This window comes from Bombyx mandarina, chromosome 03 (assembly GCF_030267445.1).
Source record: "Bombyx mandarina strain Sakado chromosome 03, ASM3026744v2".
NCBI lineage: Eukaryota > Metazoa > Arthropoda > Insecta > Lepidoptera > Bombycidae > Bombyx > Bombyx mandarina.
The window spans coordinates 1,443,125-1,469,376 of NC_143210.1; the positions used below are offsets into that span (position 1 = coordinate 1,443,125).

The 26,252-nt window shown below is 38.0% G+C and overlaps 1 protein-coding gene across 10 annotated transcripts in view; it reads right to left on the reverse strand.

Annotated features, from left to right (window-relative positions):
* The window catches only part of bsk (mitogen-activated protein kinase dJNK), a 113,507-nt gene that overhangs the window by 22,370 nt on the left and 64,885 nt on the right, over positions 1 to 26,252 (reverse strand). For 5 of the 10 annotated variants that reach the window (XM_089736404.1, XM_028184544.2, XM_028184552.2 and 2 more), the window contains 2 exons: positions 25,919 to 25,948; positions 3,707 to 3,764 (listed from right to left, as the gene is read on the reverse strand). The gene's annotated coding sequence lies outside the window, so the exon portion shown is untranslated. The remainder of the gene's footprint in view (positions 1 to 3,706; positions 3,765 to 25,918; positions 25,949 to 26,252) is intronic. The other 5 variants (XM_028184567.2, XM_089736403.1, XM_089736386.1 and 2 more) reach the window with 2 other exon arrangements.

Consider the following 26,252-nt stretch of genomic DNA (forward strand, 5'->3'; position numbering starts at 1 on the left):
TGATAGTTGAAGGCGGTTCGACCCGCGTCAGGCCTTCGCATTTTCTGTGCGAGCGGACCGATTCGTTTTGTCACAAATATTAAATAGAAATAAGATTTCGAGTTTATTTTGTCTTTCGTAAGCTTGACTGAGCATTCGAATTTTTTATTTATTTTTTATTCAAATGAAAACACACAATCTTCTTCTCGCTTCGGTTTTCTCAATACTGAGGGTCGTGACCACCTCCTCGCAATGAATATAAAAAAGTATATTTTAAAAATCTCTTAGTGTAATCTCACATCTACAATTTCACAGAAAAGCAGGTGGTGTTTAAAGAACAATTGGAATCTTCTTATCATCGAGACGAGACCCCAAGTCAAACAGATTGCATCAAACATGAACTTGGAACAGCGCCTCTTTTTTTTTTTCTGGCCGGGGTCCGAACGTCCTGCGGGGGCGGGGTGTGTGGGATTTGTGCGCGACTGCGAGACCGCGGGCCCAAGGATGTTTTCAGGGCCCTACCAACTAAGCGACTCCTCTGCACTCTTCGGCCAAGCGCCCGGTCCCCTCCGAGATCAGAGCCCGGATGAGGTAAGGGGGTTATCGCAGCTCACCCCTAGGACGCCCGGCCGACGGAGCCTTCGAGGCGAATCGAAGGCTCTAAAACGTCGGCCGTCTCGGTACGGCAGCCCGTCAGGCCGACCAGACGGTGCCCCTGGTGTCCCGGAATACCCCGCTGGATCAGAACCAGCCTGCCGGGTCGGGACGCGATACACCGCCAACCGGTTGCTCTTTTTTATCTCGAAGATATTTTTCCTCGGCAGCGCGCTAGAGTGAAACAGTGGAACAGGGCCCCTAGTTTTGCCGCTCTTTTTTTTCTACCTATCCTAGTAACCTCGAGGGGTTATACTAGATTCGCCGAATTAGTAGGTGAGCTCACGGGGCTCAAGCCTGATGTCGTTGCTAACACTAACCCTAGCAAGAGCAGAAACTACCATCGGATCGGAAATGCGACCCGCTGAGAAGATCCGGCGAGAAACTCAGCGTGCTGTGTCTGTGGGTTACATTACTCGCCGAGCCCTTCGTCACAAGCGGCAGATTCGACGATCACCGGGTTGCCGTTAGGGGCGCTGTTCCAACTAAATTTTAGTTACCGTTAACGCGATTGAGAAGTTAAAAAAATCGCACTAACCACACAAGTGTTCTCAAAAAACAATCAGTTCTTTTGTGTAAGTAAATATTTTTATAAAAAGTCAACGGTAGTTTTTATAATTTTAGAATGTTGACCACGAAATCTGTACAGAATAAAAAATGACAAATACACCTAACAAAACGAGTATAGAACAAATCGGTCTAATTCCTGACGAAGCTACTTCAAATATTTTCATTACAAAAGGATTCTTTACATTGCTGGCTTGTGTTACAGAATTAATTTCTCGAAAGTCTACTGGCGGCTTACGTCAAGTCAACGTCAAGACTTTAAAATAATCCCAAGAATTAGTACTTTATATTTCATTAAATTAGCAGACGAGCGAACGGTGTTAGGAGTACCTAAGTTCGCGTACCCTATCTACACTAATATATAAATCTACAGTGGTTTTTACGGATGTTCCGTTATAACTATTGAACCGTGCATCCGATTGAAACTTGTTATCTATGTAGAAAATACATGTACCTAATATTTATATGAGTGTTGAACTCCGTAATAATAAAAACAATATATAATAATGTTAATTTTAAAAACCCAGCAAAGCGGGCGAGGACGGCTAATCTATCTTCTTCTTCTTATCTATAAAAATGATTTGCTGTTCGTTAGTCTCGCTAAAACTCGAGAACGCCTGGACTGATTTGGCTAATTTTGGTCTTGAATTATTTGTGGAAGTCCAGAGAAGGTTTAAAAGGTAGATAAATATGAACATGCTCGAAATTTAATAAAGATAACAATTTTGTTTTCCCTTTGATGTGTCCCCCCGTCGGACGGATCCCTTTTGTTTGTTTTATTTTATACAATAGTTTAGGTCTTTTATTTGTCGAATGAGGCACTACGAAGTCCGCCTGGTCAGCTAGTACTAATATATAAATCTACAGTGGTTTTTACGGATGTTCCGTTATAACTACTGAACCGTGCATCCGATTGACTTGAAACTTGGTATCCATGTAGAAAATACATGTACTTAATGGATAGGCTAATATTTATATGAGTGTTGGACTCCCTACACCAGTTGCGGGGGCGTTAATGATGTGAATCTTTATGGGGGTGAGAAATAATAAAGTTAATTTTAAATGTCCAGCGAAGTGGACGGGTACAGCTAGTCGCTTCATAAAACTGAGAACCAAGGCTGATAAACTAAGTGCCAGTCTGAAAAACTAATGGGTAGCGTGTTTTCTTTTGGGCCTTAGTGTCCTCGGGCTGGTGCTGGATCGAAGGATGCGACTGTGTCGGAGTTACAATACTGCTTCACATTACAGTGACGACGTACTTGGCAGGTGTTTGCAAACGAATTATTTAGGCACTTTTTGTACACTTATTCTACAGTAATGCTTTCCGGTTTGAAGGATGCAATAGTCGTTATACAATACAATTGACATTTCGACCTCACGCCTCAAGGCGTACGTCGGCAATCACGTTAGGATGCCTATGGACTCTCGTGAGCACGATATAACTGATTAAAAAGCTTAAGTGCTTCTCCGACTTGGGTAAATGGGGATAGAAAAATGGTTTCTGTCGCGCCCCGATTTGTCTAAGACTGAAAGTTTCGTTATTTATGACTAGGTTTCGTGTTGAAATCTAGACTTTAGGCTAATGTTTAAGGTACGAAAATAAATGAGAAGGTCGGGTGCGATCATTAATATTCATGTACAATGTAAGTCAGTATTTTTCAATTACATGTATTTTACTTAATTTTTTGTTTTGGAAGGCTTGGCACGCCTAATATTGGCAAGTTTAAGTAGAGAAGAAAGTAAAGTGATATCATGTCTTTGTCTGTTTGGAAGTTATGTCTTTATACCCGCGAACGTACTTACTGCCTACATGGGTACAGTGTCACAGCCGGTGTGCTTAGTGCGAGTTTTTTAACGTTCTCGATAGCGTTAAAGTTAACTCAAATTTGTATGGAGTAGGAACGCTTGCCAACGTTTGCCGCTAGGGGCGGCATATTTATGAGTAGAGAGAGTCCCGCGATGTTACCCGCGGTTATTGTTGTACCGCCGGCAATGCCGCGGGGCGAAGCTAGTCTAAAAAAACTATCCTAAGTTACTCCTTATATTGTCAGCTACCTATCAGTGTAAGTCCTGTCAAAATCGGTCCAGCCATTCCAGAGATTAGCCGGAACAAAAAGACAGACAGACAGACAAAATTAAAAAAATATATGTTATTTTGGTATATGTACTGTATATACATACTTACGCATTTAGTAAAAAGTGGTTATTTTATTATTACAAACAGACACTCCAACTTCATTTATTTGTATAGGTAACTTCTCACCTATTACCACGGATGCTTCTAAACGTTTCTATACTACAACAAATAATAATAAAAATCTTACGTTACGGACGTTTTTCCCGGTTAGGGTACCCCTGCGCATCGTCCCATGAGGAACTTCGTTCCAACAATAAATAATGGATAGTTACAACCATTTCTTGTTGGCATTGCGGTCAAAAACAGACTAATCGACTCGACTAAAACAATTTTATTTTTCTTATATTTACACTGAACTCCAGTACTCACCATAAACGCCGTTGACTCATTTTGTTTTAAGACGTAAATTGCATCCATTACACATTATCTGTAACAATCGAAATGTAATCGTTGATTAGATTTGATAAATCTATGTTCATGGATAGATGTTTGACCCACTATCATGTGGTTAATAGTATCTCGGAATTGTTAAGTATTTACAGCGAGCGTTATTGTCGATAATATCTAAATATTGATAATCCGCTAAGGTTAAAAAAACATTCTGTCGTCGTCGTGGCCTAAAGGATAAGACGTCCGGTGTATTCGTATGTAGCGATGCACCGGTGTTCGAATCCCACAGGCGGGTACCAATTTTTCCAATGAAATACGTACTCAACAAATGTTCACGATTGACTTCCACGGTGAAGGAATAACATCGTGTAATAAAAATCAAAACCCGCAAAATTATACTGCTGCTAATATTACAGCTGGTAGGACCTCTTGTGAGTCCGCGCGGGTAGGTACCACCACCCTGCCTATTTCTACCGTGAAGCAGTGATGCGTTTCGGTTTGAAGGGTGGGGCAGCCGTTGTAACTATACTTGAGACCTTAGAACTTATATCTCAAGGTGGGTGGCGCATTTACGTTGTAGATGTCTATGAGCTCCAGTAGCCACTTAACACCAGGTGGACTGTGAGCTCGTCCACCCATCTCAGCAATAAAAAAATAAAAAAGTGAAGCAAATAAACGCGCGTAAAGAACAGTTGGCGATATTGGCTGAATTGTGATTACATAACGGACATATTATTATCGTCTTTTCGCATTAAAAGTATACAATATTCAAAAATATTCGAAATTGAGTTAATATGCCGTATCATTTGGTATCACCAGTATTTATCTCATAAATACTGTCAAAAGAGCTTAGTTTTAGTTTTTTTCTTTTTCTTTAGTTTACCGATTTTGACTTCTATTATGTAACAAAATTAATACATAATTTTATCTTACTTTAAAATACTGTAAGTAACTGGTAAAAAATAAAAAAATAATGTTACAAAGATGATTAATATTAAAATATCACATGTTAAACCTTTAAAACTGTAAAATTAGTAAGTTTTGGAGATAATACAGTTTTAATATTAATACGTGAAGCAAAAACTTTGTATCCCTTGTTACGAAAATTGCGCGGACGGAGGAGCATGAAATTTTCCACACTTATAGAGAATATAGAGAAGAAGTGCACAATGCTAATTATTTTTTTAAAATAAAGCATAAAAGAAATATTAAATCTATAAAGAAAACATTACACACACTACATACCATGTATTTGACGCACACACGCATGCATACTATTATTGTCAAACTTTTGTTCTTGGCGTCTGTTGTCAAATTGAGAATAGATTAAAATTGTTTGTCTTTGTTAATATTTTTTTATAGTGTAGTCTTGGCGAAATTTGTGATTATAGAAGTATAAAATACAATCATAATAATGTACAAACTTACAATTCCAATTATAGTCGAATTTCGACTACCGCGGGAACTCTAGTACAGTTTTAACGCGAGAAGACGATATGTACTTAGAGATAGAGGGTATTTTAATACGTTTAGAAGTCAATGAACGATTGCCTTGGTTATTATTGAGCAGCGCAAAACGCTAACAGCCGCTCGGCTTTAGCGGGCAACAGAATCCGCAAGGGATCCATCCCGTGCAGCCAGCGAAGCGAGAACATTGTGTACGCCACAATCGAGCCGTATAATTCTTTGAGAATAGAAAACTGTAACGTAACTATAGAGAGAAGTTCACAGTAAGCCTCAATGAGCAGGCAAGGGTTTTTTAAGTCAAGTCTTCCTAATTTCATCGCGGTTTTCAATACAGTAAAAAAAAAAACACGTGTGGCACTCGGGGACCGCCGCGGTAAAGCTATTTATTGCCTAGCATTTTTTATCAACTTATGCAATTATAATTAGACAATAATAATTTAATATTAAAACAATAATAAAATAAGACAACGGTATATTACTGTCCCCTTTACACTCATAAGCTAGACCGCGTGTTTGAGAGATGGGCAGACTTTTCATGATGCGCATGCAGTGCGACGTCACGCCGCGCGCTTATTCAAAAACACTACACAAATGTGTTAAACGCGAGCTACATGGTAGGTGGAGTGGGGGTGCTAGGTTTTATTTTCGTTACGGAATTTCTTGATTCGGTCACCGCGCTCAAAGCCCGCGATAAAACTATACAATAGCTTAAAAACGTATGAACCTTTAAGGCGTTAAGCCTTATCTTAATAATATAGGGTCATTGATTAGTGATCATGTTATTTTATTGTAAGTATAAGAAAATTAAACTAACGTGATTAACGTATACATTGATTCGTTTTATAGACAGATAAGACGGTAGTTTGCGCAAAAATATTCAAATGTCGACGAATAACATATCAGTTGTGCGTGAGAATGAAATCTGTAAGAATGGGAAACTTCGGAAATAAATAATATAATGATAATAAAAACGCGAAATTAAATAATAAAAGTACTTTTGATTTCTTTAGAATTTTTTTATTTTTATCGCTTAGATGTGTGGACGAGCTCACAGCCCACCTGGTGTTAAGTGGTTACTGGAGCCCATAGACATCTACAATGTAAATGCGCCATCCACCTTGAGATAAGTTCTAAGGTCTCAAGTATAGTTACAACGGCTGCCCCACCCTACAAGCCGAAACGCATTACTGTTTCACGGCTGAAATAGGCAAGGTGGTGGTACCTACCCGCGCGGACTCACAAGAGGTCCTACCACCAGTAATTACAGTTTATTACAGTTTCGAATGGAACAGCAGTTCCATTACACTGGCCATGTGTATTATTTATATTTTTCGTCATCGCGTCCATTTCATCGTAATAATACGTCGTAACACAAATGAGGGTTTTACGAGGGGCCTCTCGGTCCGAAGCGCCACGTTTTGCCCATATTTTAGAGCTCGTGATAAATGCAGAGAGCTAGCTGTACAATCAACTAAATAAGAAAGAAAGAAACGTCTAGAAAACGAGCCAGCTGCTTTTACGTGCATCGTTTAGAAATCAAAGCAATAGAACAAAAAGTACCTATAACTAGTCAGGTCATAAGTATTGTCACACAGTAAAAACTTTTCTTTTAGAATGCTGGCCACAAAAAAGTTTATTGAATTCGAATTTCGAATTGTTCATGAAAATAAAAATGTATACTTTTAGAATTTTACTCATTTTTAAATATGGAGTGGACGCTTAAAGAAGACCGTGTTGCAGTTATTGCGTTGCATCGTTGCGGTTACGCGCCAATTCAAATTTTTAACATACTGAAAAATTTGAATATAACCAAAAGATTCGTTTATCGTACCATCAAACGATACAATGAAGACTCTAGTGTAGATGACAGGTCAAGAAGTGGTCTCCCTCGGTCTGCTAGGACTCCAGCAGTGATAAAAGCAGTGAAGGCGCGAATTCAAAGAAATCCCAACCGTAAGCAGAAACTGTTGGCCCTTCAGATGGGGTTAAGCAGAACCACGGTGAAAAGGGTGTTGAATGAAGACTTAGGGCTTCGCGCATTTCGAAGAAAAACAGGACATGGTTTGAATGCTCGTCTTATGGACCTGAGATTGAAGAGATGCCGCGCTTTGTTGAAGCGGTACGCGGGAAAAAAATATCGGGAAATTCTTTTTTCGGATGAAAAAATTTTTACCGTAGAAGAGAGCTACAACAAACAAAATGATAAGGTGTACGCACACAGTAGTGAAGAAGCGAGCAACCGTATTCCGCGTATCCAACGAGGTCATTTTCCATCCTCGCTCATGGTATGGTTGGGAGTTTCTTATTGGGGCTTAACAGAGGTACATTTTTGTGAGAAAGGTGTAAAAACGAATGCAGTTGTGTATCAAAATACAGTCCTGACGAACCTTGTGGAACCTGTTTCTCATACCATGTTCAATAACAGGCACTGGGTATTCCAACAAGATTCGGTGCCAGCTCATAGAGCGAAGAGCACACAAGGCTGGCTGGCGGCGCGTGAAATCGACTTCATCCGGCACGAAGACTGGCCCTCCTGCAGTCCAGATTTGAATCCGTTAGATTACAAGATATGGCAACACTTGGAGGAAAAGGCGTGCTCAAAGCCTCATCCCAATTTGGAGTCACTCAAGACATCCTTGATTAAGGCAGCCGCCGATATTGACATGGACCTCGTTCGTGCTGCGATAGACGACTGGCCGCGCAGATTGAAGGCCTGTATTCAAAATCACGGAGGTCATTTTGAATAAACTTTAGTGTCATAAGAATCTATGTTTTGTTAAGTTCATTTTGGTATATGAATGGTTGCATAATGAATAAACTTGTTTGAATTATTTTACATTAAACATGTGACAGAATTTATGACCTGACTAGGTAAATATACGGTTCAAACCTTGTTATTTAAATAAATAAATGGTACAGAGTATAGATTGCGATTTCAACCTAAATTTGAAAATCTGTTAAATTTATTGTATATTATATATTGGAATAGATAGTTCTACCCCGATATACATATATTGATTGTGTTTTAAAAAGAGAAGTTTTATGTCCGACGCCTGCCAACGCAGCGAGACAAGCTGAGCAACCTTGACATGAGCTTTTAAATACATTTTCAATTGCATTCATTTCGATGCAGTATTTATTTCGTGATTTAACGTACAGAAAATTAAAGTAACTTATTAAACAAACATACGTATAAGTTAAGTGTTGTTGGTTGAAGGAAGGTTAGAATTGCCCATCGCGAAATTTTCTCAATTTCGCAACGTCCCAGTTTGAAGGATAGAAAGGACAGTCGTTGTAGCACACGCTTAGGACATTTATCTTCCATCTATAGGTTCCACCATTAAATTCCAGGAGAGTCGTGAGCAGCTACGACCCTCAAAAATGTTAGTCATTTATCGATCACTGATATAGTCCTTGAACTTAAATTGATTCGTAGAACAGCTGTTACCTGTGGAAAGGTCCGGCCCAGATCGATATGAACACGCAACGATGGTAGCCACCCACCCGCTCACCCAATTATACGGCACGTTTCAAAATTCAACTAGGCACTACAGTATTCGAAATACGGTGCGTTAATTGGTGGATTATGGGCCGAGCATTTTAACCATATACAGAGTAACCGGGTAAAGGAAAGGAAGGAATGAGAACATAGCCGAATGTAGACGGTAGAGCTAATAGATATAGAGAGAGCTGTGACTGTAAAGCTAAATTGTAGAGCTATTTCTGACACGATCACATAACCACCCATCAAATTGAAAAAACGGGACTCAATTCAATAAAAACGCTCTTTCAGTTTTCACCGGAATGGGTGGCGTCCCTAGTCTGGGGCTCGAGTGTTGACCGCTGGAACACCCCCCGCCCCACTCTGCCCGGATCCTAACCCCGAGCAGACGTAGCTTGAGAGAGTACAAGTTGATTCATTTGAGAGGTAGGGCTTTAAAAATGTCTTTAGGCCTGCAGTTTGCTCCTAATATCTGCGGACCGCTAAGATCACATACCCAGAGCTCACCCTAAGTGCAAAAATCGCATGTGTGAGGCTCAACTCCTCTTTGGGGTACCAAAAATACCGTTATAATAAGTTTAGATTATACATATTTATGAGTTTGGAGTCGCCATTAAACATAAATGTTATTCAGGGTATGTTTTTCTGCTTTCCATGTTGTTCGAAACATGAAAACGACTACAATCAAAATATACAACATTACAGGTAGTAAAAACAGAATCGTAAAACCCATAAGATGACGTCTCATTGAATACCTTTTCACGACGTCATTTAGAATGTGGACTGAATTAAGAAATAGGTCGCGGAAACCGGCTCGCTGAAGCCTGTTCCCTATTCAACGGAAGCATTGAGGGATTTTGTTCATTTAAATTCTCGTTTACAGGGACTTTTTTTTTTTTTTAATAGACTTGAAAGAAAACCTTACTTTGGTTTTAATTTTACAACAAACCAGACACCGTGTTGCCAATATGTAAAAACATACAAAATTCTGCTCATACGTATTATAAATACAAAAGTTGTAAGGGCGGATACATTTAAATGTATGCAATATTTTCACTCGCCTGTTCCCTTGATACGAATATATACATCGGGCATCTTATACTTTAGGCTGTAACTGTAATTAAAACAAAACTATACCTTCAACAATCCAATTTAAATACCAAATAGAAGCAAAAAAATATATATTTACCCGGAACAAAACAAATGGCAACCCCAACTGTGTTACCATACCTCAAACCGCCACTGGCATCTCGTTAAACCTTCCCCGTCGATTGGCGCGGATCATCTACATGTAAATTGCCAATTAACCGTTCTCCTCTCGCGCTATCTACTACTGTATTTTCCATATTTTTAGGATATGAAAATAAAAAAAGATATTTTTTTGGTAGACGCGATTAACATGAAATACAAGAGGATATCGTCGCTGTTAAACCAAAATCTGCTATGTGCAAAAACTCTATTTTGAATTAACGAGTAAAAACATTTTCGTATAAAAATTTATATGAAAGTAAATTTTTAAGAACTATATCAAATGAAAGCTATAGATAAACATTAAAGCTATAGACACATAGCAGTTTTTTTATACGGTAGATATGGCTGTGAACTATATGAAAAAGTCAAAAAATAAAAATCTCAAAAAGTGCACATAGCAGATTTTCGAACGACGATATGTTTTTTTTTGTCAAATGAGGTTGTTCTCAATTTCGATTTAATTATTTAAGCCTTACTGCTGACCCGATTGTGATCTGGCAATAATAGCATTTATATTGGTGAATTGTATCTGTTCGGTGATATATTATTACCAAACACCTTTGTCAGCATAATTCTCGTGACGCGTTAACTTTATTTCCACAAATCGTCAGTGCACGATCAACAACCGCGTCACCCGGGTGCATTCATAACTTTAAAATTTCATTGATTTACTTAATATTTTAACAATAAACAGTTTTAAGTCTTTGAATAATAATAATAATAACCTCACACTGCACCCCATAGTATCAGTTCACACAATGTTAGTATTGGCAGAAAAAATTTCCGATTGAGATTTATGTTTTTTTTTTGGGTGGACGAGGATATACGACAATACAGTGACGAGGGAATTCATGTTTGGCATAAATAAATAAAAAATGCGACGTCCGTGACCACGAATACTGTAACTGTAAAACCGAAGAAACATCGGAAATAATAATTGTAAATAGACATGCTTTAACAAAAACGGACTTCAAATAGAAAAAAAAAGATTTTCCAAAACAAATTAATATACACTAAAAACAATAACATATTGATATTGAGTTATTGAGTAATTCATTTATTTGTCGCGCACGTACTTAATGCAAATTTAAGACTTATATGGTTTTCTCATGGATGCCATTATCAGAACTGGATTAAATTGGGACCACACGGGAAGCGTCAGCTTTCTAATAAAAAAAGAATCATCAAAATCGATTCACCCGGTCAAAAGTTATGAGGTGACAAACATTAAAAAAATATACAGTCGAATTGAGAACCTCCTCCTTTTTTGAAGTCTGTTAAAAACAATAAACACGACATTAAGCCGTAAAAGTTGTAGTTTAACTGTGTCTACGACTAATGGAAACCAAAGGGAATAATTTAAATTAAAAATGTATGTAGGTAACAAAGCCAATCTCTTCTTCAACCCGTGGTTGAGTGTTGGTCTATTCCAATGCACTCCATTCTTTTCGGTCTCTTGCTTTTTGCATCCACTGGTAAGTCTTTTTATTTATTGCTTAGATGGGTGGACGAGCTCACGGCCCACCTGGTGTTAACTGGTTACCGGAGCCCATAGACATCTACAAATTAAATGGCGCTACCCACCTTGAGATATGAGTTCTACGATCTCAGTATAGTTACAACGGCTGCCCCACCCTTCAAACCGAAACGCATCACTGCTTCACGGCAGAAATAGGCGGGGTGGTGGTAACTACCCGTGCGGACCCACAAGATGACCTACCACCAGTAATTACGCAAATTATAATTTTGCGGGTTTTGATTTTTATTACACGATGTTATTCCTTCACCGTGGAAGTCAATCGTGAACAATTGTTAAGTACGTATTTCAGTAGAAAATTGGTACCCGCCTGCGGGATTCGAACATCGGTGCACGCTACACGAATGCACTACACGTCTTATCCTTTAGGCCACGACGACTTCAAACTATTTTGACCAGGTCGTCCGTCCACCTCATTGTTTGTACGAGGTCTCCACTCCAGTACTTTTTATGCCCCACCGATTAGCTCATATGCCGTCATATGCTCATAAGCTTCATCAGCCAATAGAGGCTTCCTAATAATAATTGAGATTTTTTAACAAGCAAATTAAGCCTATTCTTCACACTACAAATTTCAATTGTCATTTAAAAAAAAAATTCACAACATTACATTCACCACGAAATGGTTTATGGTAGATCTTTCAAATTTCGCAGATTCATCCTGATGACGTCACTGATGTCGTCACCGCTCCCCTTCACAAAGGCTTCACACGTGAGAAGATCAATTGCTGAATCTATTAAGGTACACAGTTTCACAGACAAGATTTTATGATTTGTAATTCTGCTTTATGTTGTTAGTAAGATTATTTAAGTTAAAGCAGGTTGTAGTTGAAATGTAATAACAGTAAGAGGAATAATATCAATTAAGCTTCTTTAGGTCGACGTTGTACATTTTAGCAGAATCTAATCCTTTCATCGAAAACCTTAAATTTATTTTTAACCGGCTTCAAAAAAGGAGGAGGTTCTCAATTCGACTGTATGTTATTTTTTTTATGTTTGTTACCTCACAACTTTTGACGGGGTAAATTGATTTTGATGATTCTTTCTTTATTAGAAAGCTGACGCTTCCCGTGTGGTTCCATTTGCAATTTAGTCCAGTTCTGATAATGGTATCCATGAGAAAACCATATAGGTCTTAAATTTTGCATTAAGTACGTGCGCGACAAATAGATGAATAACTCAATATCAATATATTATTGTTTTTAGTGTATATTAATTTGTTTTGGAATATCTTTTTTTTCGTATTTGTAGTCGGTTTTTGTTAAAGCAAATTGTAAATAGACAATTATTATGATAGCTATGGCCGTATATAATTCTATCTGAATATAAAACTCGAATAATGAAAAAATAAGGAATACCCTTAGGTTTGCAATTTTGCAAGCCATCTCGTGCAGGAGGGGCTCGCTCCCCCAATCTATATATATAAGCAAAGGTAAACGATCCGTGTCGCGGCCCGAGGGCGAGTTCACCTTCCAGCCAATTTTATGAGAAACATATTCTATCATGCCAATTCCATAACGCGTGTGCAGTCACAAAAGCATTTTGAGTGCTTTTTGTGGTAGATGTTAAATGAGGGTCTCAGTTGGAAAATTCAAAACAAGTTGAGAATAGATATGCCTTGGCTTAGAGCGTTTGGCTCGATTTTAAAACCCGTCGAATAACTCGGATGTAATTAGTTAATGCTCATTGACTACAGGTTGCTGTTTGGTATCTTTAGTTCATGGATATGGGCGGACGAGAACACTGCCAATTAGAGATCGTTGGTTAAGGAATCAATTATTTGTCAACTGTAGCACCTATCGCTTTTCAGTGAAATCTTATGGCTTTTTCTGAGGATGTCTCAGCGATACAGCGAACTGTCTCAACGATAGTTAAAGGAAGATTTATGTTGGAAAATAAGCTCAGCACAAATAGTACTAAGGTGTCGCCACACATATCTTTAGATTCACAATCGAACACACTGTTACGATATAGGATTCTTTGTTTACTTCTTCTGGTCGTATTAGACTTTGCTAGTAATAGTAACTATCCCGTAGAGTGGTCCGTTTTCATTGCAAACAATAAGACACCGATAGGTAAAACTACTCAGTTATCTACAATCTATATCGTAGCGTAGCATTTCGTTTTATCATTTCGATCTCAATACACTAATAAAACACTAATAACATAAATTATGCCCTCAGCAAAAACATCCCCGAATAAAATGAATAAAGAAATAAATGCTAATAAGGTAATGTAATCGCTACGAAACGGCCTAACAAAATTCAAAGGTCGACAACATAAAAGCGATTTACGACATTACTGATTCTGATCTAATCCAAGTTTTTCGTTCGAAATCCAACCGGATTCGGGCGCAATAAGTGTACATTAACGAATAACCTAATTGACCCGGGTTAGCCGGGTAAATCTGTACGCCGATTCTGCGACTATTACCAATAAGTAACCTATACACGTGTATCTTCGATTAGTTCACAAATTATGACTACTACGTTGAAAGAATAGCATTATTATATTATATAAATGAGCACTTTTATAAGGGTTGCGTAATGCCCAAGCTCTATACTATCAATCCGAGTTTGTGTAGAGGGAGAACACTAAGCTTATTCTACGACAATATTATGGTATTAGACCACCATGGCACACAACATAGCTTATCGCCCGTGCTCAAAATAGAACTCAGGCCGAACAGAGGAAGTTAGATAAATAAGTTGAAGATTTGGGAAGTTTGGGAAGTTAGGATAGCAGTGACACGAGAAGATCTATGTCGCATACTCGCATCATTTCATTTATAAACGAAAAAAAGTTAGGTCTCTAGGTAATACCTATCCTTTCGCAAAAAAAAGACAATTCCAACGCAATTGCTACATTTGGCATCATGTCTGTATAAGTCAGTGGCTCAACAATATTGTGAGAATTATTTGGGTATCATTTAGCCCTTTAAGGGTTCCTCAACCCAATTAGCCAGTGAGGATGGCGATAAGCAATCGGAACGCTGAAGGCTGTTCGACACGAAAAGTGTTGCCATGATAATTTATTTACGGAAAATCTCGCTTAAAGCCAATTTAATGTAGGTGGAAAATGTAATTACACGTCAATTCGTGATTTTTTATCATTATGAAATATTGTTTTAATTATAACTCACTCTAGGTTCGCTCAGCATTGTTTTGTTAGGGGCACTCCACCAAAATACTCAAAAATATACTATTCAAATAATACTCCACCAAAAGACCAAACTACTAGTATTTTGTATGATGAGTATTTTGGTCCTACATTTAATAGTGTGTAGCAGCTTATTATCTCCATCTATTCTTTTTGAATTATTGAAATGACTTGCCCCTAGAAGAAGGGATGGAATGGGCAAACCGATCAAATATTTTTTTACACTTTAATTAAGCGTTTATTTCAGAAATACCAAAACCTGTAATTGTTCGAAAAGAAAAATTGCTAATTGGATATTGAGAAGTGATCATCTACAAATATTTAAAATACTGTTCGATCTTTGTTGAGTCGATGATTCTGTTCTCTCCATTCCTGCTACAGCCAAAGTTTCACAATATCTACAGTTAAAAGTTTGACGTCTCATATTGTCATGAAATATTGGAAAACCCTTTTTGATTTTATTTCACGACGTCCGCTAGAAACTTCCCAGACCGAAATTAATCGACACAAAAGAAAAATGTAAACTAAATAGTTATTTATCTTTTGTCTTTGTCGTACTTAAACTACATAGTTATTTATCTTTTGTCTTTATCGTACTAGTACTATTTGTTAACGGTAGGTACTGGACATTACATATTTGCTATGTAAGCCATAAATAATGTGTATCTAATTGTGAAAAGGATGTTCGAAATAAAATCGGTATCCACAGAAATTACTCGCAATACCAGGGAGAGTAGTAGAGTCGGTAGAGCATTGGTAATGTTTAGAGTACTATATTAGTTCAAATATTAATTAATATCTAATGAGACCCTGTATAATGTATTTCTACACCAGCAATTCTAGTCTTAACTGATATAGATGCTATGACTATGTTCTGACAAGTTTAAAGGTAGGCAGCGGCTTGGTTCTGCCCCTGGCATTGCTGAAGTCCATGGGCAACGGTAACCACTCACCATCAGGTGGGCCGTATGCTCGTCTGCCTACAAGATGAAGACTTGTAATGTAGAATATTTATCTAAAGTCAACTCCGTTTTAAGAGAAAGCCCCTCTCGTATATATTTCAGGTAATTCTCAAATGTGCAATAAGCTCCAATGACTGGATAATGCAGTGGCAATATTGACACAGCTGGTTTGTATGTAGAAGCTACTACCGTGGACGGGTCCCACCGGACCAGTCCATTTAAACACGAAATACGGCACTGCATTTTCGTCATGAATAGTTTTGTGTCTGAGTTCAATATTCTATTTTCAACAGCTCCGATCGTATGGGCGTCAAAGGAATTCCACGTGGATTTTCTTCTGTGTTATGGTTTAACTTTTTTTTTTTATTATTGATATCAGGAGGCGTTGATATTGTCAACTAATCACCGCACCCTAAAATATTAAAATTCTTTGTGTAACCAACTAGACTACTTTCCTTCGACATTCGATATTCTTGACTACTCACTGCGAGCAGTGTGTATATTTTGCTAGTAGCTAACACATGTGAATCACATGAACAAGTACATCAAGATATTAGACCGAGTACCTTAAGACTACTGACGCAAACCGGAAATCGATCGTATGGTACAATAGGCAGAGATACCTCCGCAGCGATCAAAAGCCTTACCAATGGAATATCGAGGTGTGTAAGAAAACCAGGCGACTACAATAAGATTAACCAAGATATATTATATTATGCGCCTTCTTGGTTAATAAGAAATCAAAACTTCCACTAGTCTAATGTCTATAAGCGTCGGTAAACGACGATAAAGTGAATTGTGAGCCGGTCTGCATTACTGAACTAATTAAATTCCAGCAATCTCTTGAATAAGACACTCAGAGATTAACCAAATTCTATGGCAAATGAATTTGCTTCAACCAAAAAACGTTGGGGATTTTTCCCTGCCTATTTGCTGGTAGCCTAACAGGCTATTCCAGTTGCGATCGGACGAGTAGGTGAGCTCACGGGCTCAACTTGAGAAAATTTGCTAACACCAACCATAGCAAGAGCGGTGTTTCGCTGAATCAACTACCTACTACGGTGTCAAGCAGCGTGATTTATTTTATTGCGCCAATTCTAAATATTTCTTCATGCTTAAACGCGTAATAATAAAGTGGCTTTTAAGCCCTTTAGTAACTGCGAAACTGCAAAATGTGGATAGTCAAAACAAAATCGCTGCGCTTCCATTCTCGTATTCTTCCAATAACTTTATTGAACTCTGAGTGACTCTTCACCACTTGACCGAGAGGTCAATGTAGATGTAGCCTTATCTCACCTCATATAATTCCATTTGAATTCGTACTGCCTCACTGTTCAGCTGACATAACTTCGAATTTAGCGGCGAAATTTTTGAGTAGAAAACTAAGCCCATATGCTCACTGTTCAATGGACGAATCAAACAAGAAATAAAAATACATGTGTACAATTCACACGTGGTAGAAGTGAAACCTTCAAAAATTAAAATACAATCACCCTAAATGTCTAAGTATAAGTAAAATTTTATCACTAGTAAATAATTGTAAATCATCTTTTATATAATAGTATGAGGTAGCGCCCTCTGTTCATTGATATTTTAACTTCACGTATAATCCTAAATTAAAATTCACTACAAGAGGTTTCATACACACGTCAGTATTAAAAAATCTCATAGATCTAATGTGTTCTATCTCATTCTCTCGCCGGCTGAATCCTATACATTTGTGTGTTTGTGTCTCTATGGACTTATTTTTTCGTTTCATCGAGTTTGAAATCACAACGATCCTAAAGAAGTTTCACTTCAAAAAACTATTCACGGACACATTTCGAATAATGTAAAGTAAACACGTATTCCTTGAATAGACAGCTCTGCGATCGGCATTGAGGAGGCGTCGCATTGTATTGTGACGGCCGCAGTTTCTATTGTCCGTGGAACATGACACTTCCAACTTCGTTCTCGTGAATGCGACAAACGATTCCAGAGTCTGTAGGTGCTACCACCCGGCCCTATTTAGTTTTGAAGTCAAAAAGTTTCACGATGTTACGACCAAACGTCAGAGGTATAATCATATAAATATATTAATAATAAGGTATAATTCATCATAAACCATTATAGAGATAAGCGTTCGTTCGAATTATCCTAATTCGATCATGGATTCATTATCACAAAAATTTAGATACCTTTTATGTATAATTTTTTTTTTTTTTTACACTACTATAAGGCAAATGGGTGAACAAGCACATGGCTCACCAGGTGTCAAGTTATAAAGAGGTTATAAAGGTCCGTATACGGGTATGCCGCTGACAAGTTGAGACAATATTAAGTCGGCGTCTCAATCGTTAATTTTTTTCATTACTGATGAACTACTAACTAACACAAAAGTTTGTCCATATTACGAGAAAATTGTACTTAGCGGTTTGGTCTTTGTTTATTTATATATAATCGTGTTATTACAATGAGTTATTTAATAATAATAATAAAACCTGTTTATTTCCAATCCATAATGATAATATATTACATGCGATTTAATATCTAAATATACTAGGGTAGAATTAGACCGGGTTATGCCGGAGTCCGACATAGCCCGGTCCGCTACCCCCTTCGACCGGGTATCCGTAAATGGATTCCCCAGCGTTAAAAAAAAAAGGGTAGAATTTCTTTAATTTTCTTTTATTCGCTAACGTTGTTTTCTTCTGTATCAATGATCATTGAGTTATTTAAATTATTTTTAATTAACCCTTTTTGTGCTGTACTTAATCTGACAAATTTTGCTGAAATTACTAAAGGATTTAAAAAACTTTAAATTTCCAAAAAAAAAAAAAAAATACAAAAATCAACAAAATAATTTTAGACAAGTTTATTAGACTAGTCTCTTTGCCAAATAAAGACACTTTCATCGACGCTCATAAAGCAAACGAACCTCGAATAGCAAAAGAACAATGAATAGCAAGCGACGAGTTGAAACGAGAAAATATTCATATGCAAATCTTCTTAAAGAACACACTACAATTTAAAACTGAACGCAATAAGCATGCACGCGACAGGTGACATTGACAATAACGTAGACACAGCTGCGTTTCTAATGCAAAATACAATGTGTGAGCAACAGTGAATGAGACGTGTATATATACAAACACGGAGTAGAAAGATAACGACTTGTATGTATCGAGCGGTGACAGATTATTTGGTTCAAGCGCAATTTTTGCAAATTTACAGGACAGGTTATCTAAAGTTTAAAATTTGGAAAGAAATATCATAACAAAAAAACACCTTCAGCTGTTTGAATGGAGTAAACTTAATTGAAGTTCAATTAAAAACATCGTACTGTTGATGTTATTACTAAATAAAACCCTACTTTAATTACAAGTTGTTGAGCGATGCACCGGCGTTCGAATCTCAAGCGGGTACCAATTTTTCTAATATTTTTTTTATTGCTTAGATGGTTGGATGAGCTCACAGCCCACCTGGTGTTAAGTGGTTACTGGAGCCCATAAACATCCACAACGTAAATGCGCCACCCACCTTGAGATACAAGTTCTAAGGTCTCAGTATAGTTACAACGGCTGCCCCACTCTTCAATGAAATACATATACGAGTATTATGTTTATATTATGTAAGGATGTGCTCAAATTGGGCACTCAGCAGCTATGCACATAGGTGCTGTGTATAAAAAACATCGCTCATTGTTTCCGCAATAAACATTTAATCGACACACGTGTTTACATGGTAAATTAAAACAACATTTACCACATAAATCATGTAATACACGCGAGTTCGGTTCAATTAGGGGTGCGGCATCACCATGGCACCGTGCTGCGGCAAGTTTGACCTCTAGGCATTTTGGCACTACACACGACCGAGCCGGACTGCCAGGAAAATCTACATTTTTATATGAACAGCAGCCTTGTACTAATTAGCGTAGCATGAATAAACGACCTTAGGAAGATCGAGGGGAGGTTGGTTGCAAGTAAACCCTCTCATCCGTTCCAGCCTTTTAGCATCATGCATGGCAAGTTGTAATTAAATTATATAATAATAAAATTTGAATAAAAGCGAATGTTCATTTTACAAGCCTGTATTTTATTTATACAACTACTATTATATTATTATACTAAGTCCACAAGAAATACGTTCTATTGATCGGTGTGTCACTGACGAATGTACGTCAGGTTTATATCTAAAAGATGCGTTTGAATTTAAGCTTTACCTAAAACGGTGTAATTTAGATATCAAATCTTGTTAATACAAATTTTTATAGGTATTGTATCGTAGATTTGAAGAAAAAAATTAGAAATAAAAACAATTTGAGAACCGCGGCAGGCATTTACTAGTTTGGGAATCAACGTTTTGCACACGAATGACAATAGTGAAATTCAGTTTTTAAGAAAAGCATTTATAAACAATCCGAAGTAAAAAACGTTTTTTTTTTGTGATTACGATATTAGGTCAAAGTAACAATGTTAATGTATAGCCGCCATTTGTCCTTGATACGTGTGCAAATTTTTAAGTTAATTAGATGTATTTTTTTTATTGCTTACATGGGTGGACGAGCTCACAGCCCACCTGGTGTTAAGTGGTTACTGGAGCCCATAGACATCTACAACGTAGACGCGCCACCCACCTTGAGATACATGTTCTAAAGTCTCAGTATAGTTACAACGGCTGCCCCGCCCTTCAAACCGAAACGCATTACTGCTTCACGGCAGAAATAGGCAGGGTGGTGGTACCTACCCGTGCGAACTCACAATCCTACCACCAGTAAAAAAACTTGTCTTGAACTTTGTGACGATTCCGTCACCTATAGACAAATTGTTTTGTTTCATACCGTATTCTCGCTTTAGTCCCATATATAGTACTTTATATAGAAACAAACAACATCATAATCAGTAACAATACATTAAATTCCGTCAACGATAATATGATGATATAATTATATCCGATAAAAGCAATAATAAAAATATAAATAATTTTATGCGTTCGTCGCCATCACGACAATTAATTGCGTTACGGGACATAAATGTCCTATTTTATTTCACATAAAACATAAGCGTTTAATTGTTCAATAAAAAATATACATTATATATATCGGGAACATCTGTAAAAGTTGAAGAAGAAAATAAAACAACTATCCAACAATAAGATCACTATCTCTACTTTATTTTTTAATTTTTTTGCGAATCCACAGATAATGCAATGCATAAAGAAGAAAACTTAATTCGAATCGATTTTCTGTGACTGTTTACGTTTTAGACTCGGTAATACGGCTCTGCTGTCACGTCACTTCCGTCAAATACCTTGCCCGGTCGGTAAGTAAGTTTCCCTGTTCACGCTACGAAGTTGTTTGAACGTCAGTCTTGCATTAACAGTGACGAGTGGTGTGTTTTTTGCGAGTTTTTTAACGTTCTCGATAACGTAAAAGTTAACTCGAATTTGTATGGACTTGGAACGTTTGCCGCTAGGGGCGCTGTTCCAATTGCATACAAATTTGAGTTAACTTTTACGCTATCGAAAACGTTACAAAACTCACACTAAGCACACAGATACCAGCGTCCGAACCTTTTTCGACACATACATAGATGCATTAAAGTTCCATAAAATTGTTTTTAACTTAAGTATGTATTAGGTTGTTTTATGAAACAAAAAACCAAAGTTGCTCTGTAAAGACTTGCAATCACGACTTACTTCTACACTTGGAATTACTATAGCTATTTAGTCAACAATGTATAAAGGGAAACAACATTGAAAGTTACTGCTTCAATATGTCGGTACCACCTCCTATTTCTGCCGCGAAATGGTAATACGTCCCGGTTTGAGGGTGGAACGTTCTATGTACAATATAAATGAGACTCCGAGCTCATATCTCAAAATAAGTGACAGCATTGACGCTTGTAATGTCTACACCTGCGTTCAAAGTTCAAATAAACACATCATTAGTATTCATTAATGCAAGACTCTATATCCGCCTACAGATGAAGAGATAACAAAAAGTTACCTTTCGAGTCTTCGAAACAGAAAATCTTTTGCTAAATTACTTCGGTTAGTTTATGTAAGGACTTTTCGGTCTTAAAAATAACATTTTCAATTAGAATTACTCAATGATTTGTTGTCTTTTTTTACATCGTGGGCGTTCAGTGGGTGTCAAATTAAAGTAACGTTTTTGCTAAATTGATTTCTCCTGAAACAATATAGAGATTAGATTGCTAATTGCAATTTTTTGTTCTTATTTGGGTTTCCAATGTGGAAATAAATGAGAACAGCCTCTAGAGTAAAATGAAAGATTAGGTTAAGTCAAAATCATTAATTAACCAGGGTAGGGCCCTAAAACATCCTTGGGCCCGCGGTCTGCTCCCAACATCTGTAGAACGTTAAGTCTCATACCCAGCGTGCCCCCCAAGTGTGGACATCTCGTGTGAGGTTCGGCACAATGCCCAAAAAAAACCACCAGACAGTGCTGATAAGTTGGCAGTTGTTTGATGCATAAGTTGGAAGATAATACTTATGCGGCAGATTGCACCTACTGCCACAGACAGCGTTCAATGCACATAGCATTTAGTCTCAATGCAGAATGCTTTAAAGAGCTCAATGCAGAACCGAAAAGAGACTGTGAATAAAAAAAGAAAGTTAAAATAAACCAATGCTTTTTATACAGTCTGTACATGACAAAGCTTCACAGCGGATCATAAGCGTCGCATTTCCAAGTCTGAAAGCACTTAATGAGATATAAATCTTTTTTTACACAAACCGCGCCGAGGATATACAACGTTCGATGTTATTCTAACGATCTTTCGAGGAGCTTATTGAAGGTTTTTCAGTATTGTATTCATTTATTGTGCAGTTATTTATGTTTAAAAAAAATAAACAGAAAGATACATTGCTGTTAGCTGCTGATAATTTTATTACCATAATCAAACTCTTGGCCTTTTCTGGTAAAATAGATCCGATAAAATATAACAAACAAATCACGTTACCGAGTCGGTACACGTATGGGGCGTTTCTTCGATCCTGGGAATTCATGAGGTCGCGATAAAAAGAGTTCAACCGAACTCGCGGACCCGGGATAAGTACGAACGATACTTTCATGTTCGGTTCGAACCAACGTAAAAATTTAATGTTAGCGTCAATGAATGTTAACCTCTTAGCCCACTGAGTTTCTTGCCGAATCTTCTCAGTGGGTTACGTTTCCGATTCGGTGGTAGATACTGCGAAGCACGGCTCTTGCTACGGTCGGTTAGCAACGGCTAGCAACGTCGTCAGGTTTGAGCCCCGTGAGCTCACCTACTAGCTCGGCCAATCTAGAATAACCCCTCAAGGTTACTAGAATAGTAGATTTAAAAAAAAGCCGGAGTCCGATGCCCCGTCGACCGGGTATCCGTAAATTTATTATTCCCCAATGTAAAACATAAAAAGGAGTTTGAGACACACTGCGCAATATACAGCTATGCCTCTCCCGCGAGTTTTTCCATCCTTCTCTAACGCCAGCATTCGAAGAGGATGAAAGATCTGTTTCCCAAAGTTTCCCAAAGTTTGCCGAATGTAATATGAAATATACGCGCATAATAGCTACCGGGCGAGGACCGGCTAATTACCGGAATGCCCCACAGCCGTACGTACCTGCGGCCGGACTCTTGCATTTGATTCAGGCATTCCGATATTCTGAAAATTATACAGTTTTTGCTGTTACAGATAGCACCCCGTTCGGACTTAACTGGAATAGCCTCTTAGGCTACAAGCGAATAGGTAGGGGAAAAAATGCAGATCTCTCAAACGAAAATCTTAGATTAATCTCTCTTGAAGTTGAACACGTAGAGTGATTCCTGCATACCTTCAAAGAGAAGGAATTTTTTTTTTATTGCCCTTGTAGGCAGACGAGTGCACGGCCCACCTGATGGTGAGTGGTTACCGTCGCCCATGGACTTCAATAATGCCAGGGGTAAAGCCAAGCCGCTGCCTACCGCTTAATACTCTCCACAAGTCTCGTTTGAAGAAGGACACGTCATAGCGCTCGGGAAGCACCGTGGAGGGGAGCTCATTCCAAAGCCGGATGGTATGTGGCAAAAAATACCTCCGGAAACGCACTGTGGATGACCGCAGTGGCTCCAGAACTCTGCTCTGGTGGTGGGCGGTGCGATGGTAAAAACGAGATGACGGTATCAATTCCTCAGAGCACTCCCCATGGACCCTCGATTTTTATATATAGAATATAGTTCGAAAGCGAATATTTATTAACCAAATACACAAATGCACACACCGTAACGTGTTCCAATAAAAATCTAGACCAAAAACCCATTTACACTCCGAAATAGAGCTTACTCAATTATTATAAAATCTAGATTCGAACAGAAAACTACAATTGTGTTCGTTGTATATAAATTTGAATACGACAGGTTGAAATATTGGATGCCTGCTGCATGTTTGTTTAGGGCGCTTCGTATTATAGTTATATATGTATATACGGTGTTTTCCGAGCGCTATGACATGTCCTTCTTCAAACGAGGCTTGCGGAGAGTACTTTATGGTAGGCAGCGGCTTGGCTCTGCCCCTGGCACTGCTGACGTCCATGAGCGACGGTGACCACTCACCATCAGGTGGGCCGTATGCTCGTTTGCCTACAAAGGCAATAAAAAAAAAATCGTGTGGAACCATTAATTTTTCAAAATTGAAACTAGAAACTTCATCTTACCATAAAGTTTTAGTAGAAAAAAATACAATGTTAAAATAATTAATAGTATTAAGGTTTATTTTTATATGAAACTCATAGACAAAGTAAATGCCACCATTCACCTTGAAATATGAGTTCTAAGGTCTCAATTGTAACAATACAACGACTGCCCCATCCTTCAAACCGTAAGGCATTACTGCTTCACGGCAGAAATAGGCAGCGCGGTGGTACCTACCCGTACGGATTGTCAAAAAATTTATTATTATTTCAATTTTAGATGGAACATTTACATGTTCAAAGAACCTAGCTGTAGTTATTGCTCTGAATCAGACTAAATCACACGTGATCAAAGCAGCAAAATCCCTTATTTCGTGAACATTACATTTGTAAAATATTCAATGCTATTTAAATATTAAACCAACCTCCTCTTCAAAAAGGATTTTAAGTACTTTACGAGAACGCACTTACGTACTCAAATTAAGTTTGAAATTTGAATTTCATTAATGAAATTTATAATTGGTTTATTACAATGATATTTGATTTAACTTTTTTTTTCAGGATAGAGGACGAAAGGACTAAATAGATACGATAACAATTAGGCTTCATATTAAGGATTAGTATTAGTTGCTACAAATGGAAACCAATATTCATTTTCTAGACAAATATTAATGCTTGTAAGTTCAGTAGTTCATGTCTCGTAAATTCATACTCGAAGAGAAGGTACATAAGGAAAAGTTCCGTCGTACAAGAACGTTGACCCTGCCCTATTTTTTGGTGTTGCATTGCACGCTATACAAAACAAATTTAATTAGTACTATATGGGCTGGGATTCGGGATAGATACAAAAATCTACCGAAGTACAAGTTAACACTCGTATTTACACTTAAAACACTTCACAAATACTTTAAAACTCTCAATTCACTTCGTCCGCTTCGCTTCAGGTGATCCGTTCGCTGTTTCGCTTCGAGTAGTTCCGACTACTGACTAATTGCGTGCCATTTCTACAACGCTTTTATAGCCGATATGATATCCCTAGAATCGTCGAGAACATTCCCTACATGTTGAGTATCTTTGATATTCATTCCAATTCTCAGTATAAGGTGAGTTACATATAGACGTATTTGAAATGCGGTGTCAATTGACGGAAAGTACTCCGTATAGAATGAGCAAATACTTCGGTCACGTTGCTAGAAGAGGAGGATAATGGGACACGACTTTGCGAACACAGACCGATTCGTCGAAGCGACCAAATCTTATTTCCTGTCGTTCGCGACGCAGTTTACCAGATGAAAGAGCACAGCCCGTGTTAAGATTTGTAGCCGTACCATCCGGCTTTGGAATGAACTCCCCTCCACGGTGTTTTCCGAGCGCTATGACATGCCCTTCTTCAAACGAGGCTTGCGGAGAGTACTTTATGGTACGCAGCGGCTTGGCTCTGCCCCTGGCATTGCTGACGTCCATGAGCGACGGTGACCACTTACCATCAGGTGGGCCGTATGCTCGTCTGCCTACAATGGCAATAAAAAAAAAAGATTATGGTTAGAGGTTATGATTAGAGTCATCCTCATTCCTGATGACATCAAAATGCGACAGGTGCCAATCATCGTAGAAGCGCGATGTGTATCCGCACGGGTGTAAAATAAAATTGAATACTCACAGTTTAAATAGACAAATAATTCCCTCCGACCTGCAACAAAATCAAACCATACCATGAGAAAAAAGAACAGGTTTAATAATAATTATTCATTTATTTGTATAGAATGCAGGTACAAGTATGGTCCTAGTAATCTTACTAAAACGCTGAACGTGAAAAAGGTAAAACGGTGTTCGAATCCCTCAGGCGGGTACCAATTTTTCTAATGAAATACGTACTCAACAAATGTTCACGATTGACTTCCACGGTGAAGGAATAACATCGTGTAATAAAAATGAAACCCGCAAAATTGTTATTTGCGTAATCACTGGTGGTAGGACCTCTTGTGAGTCCGCAC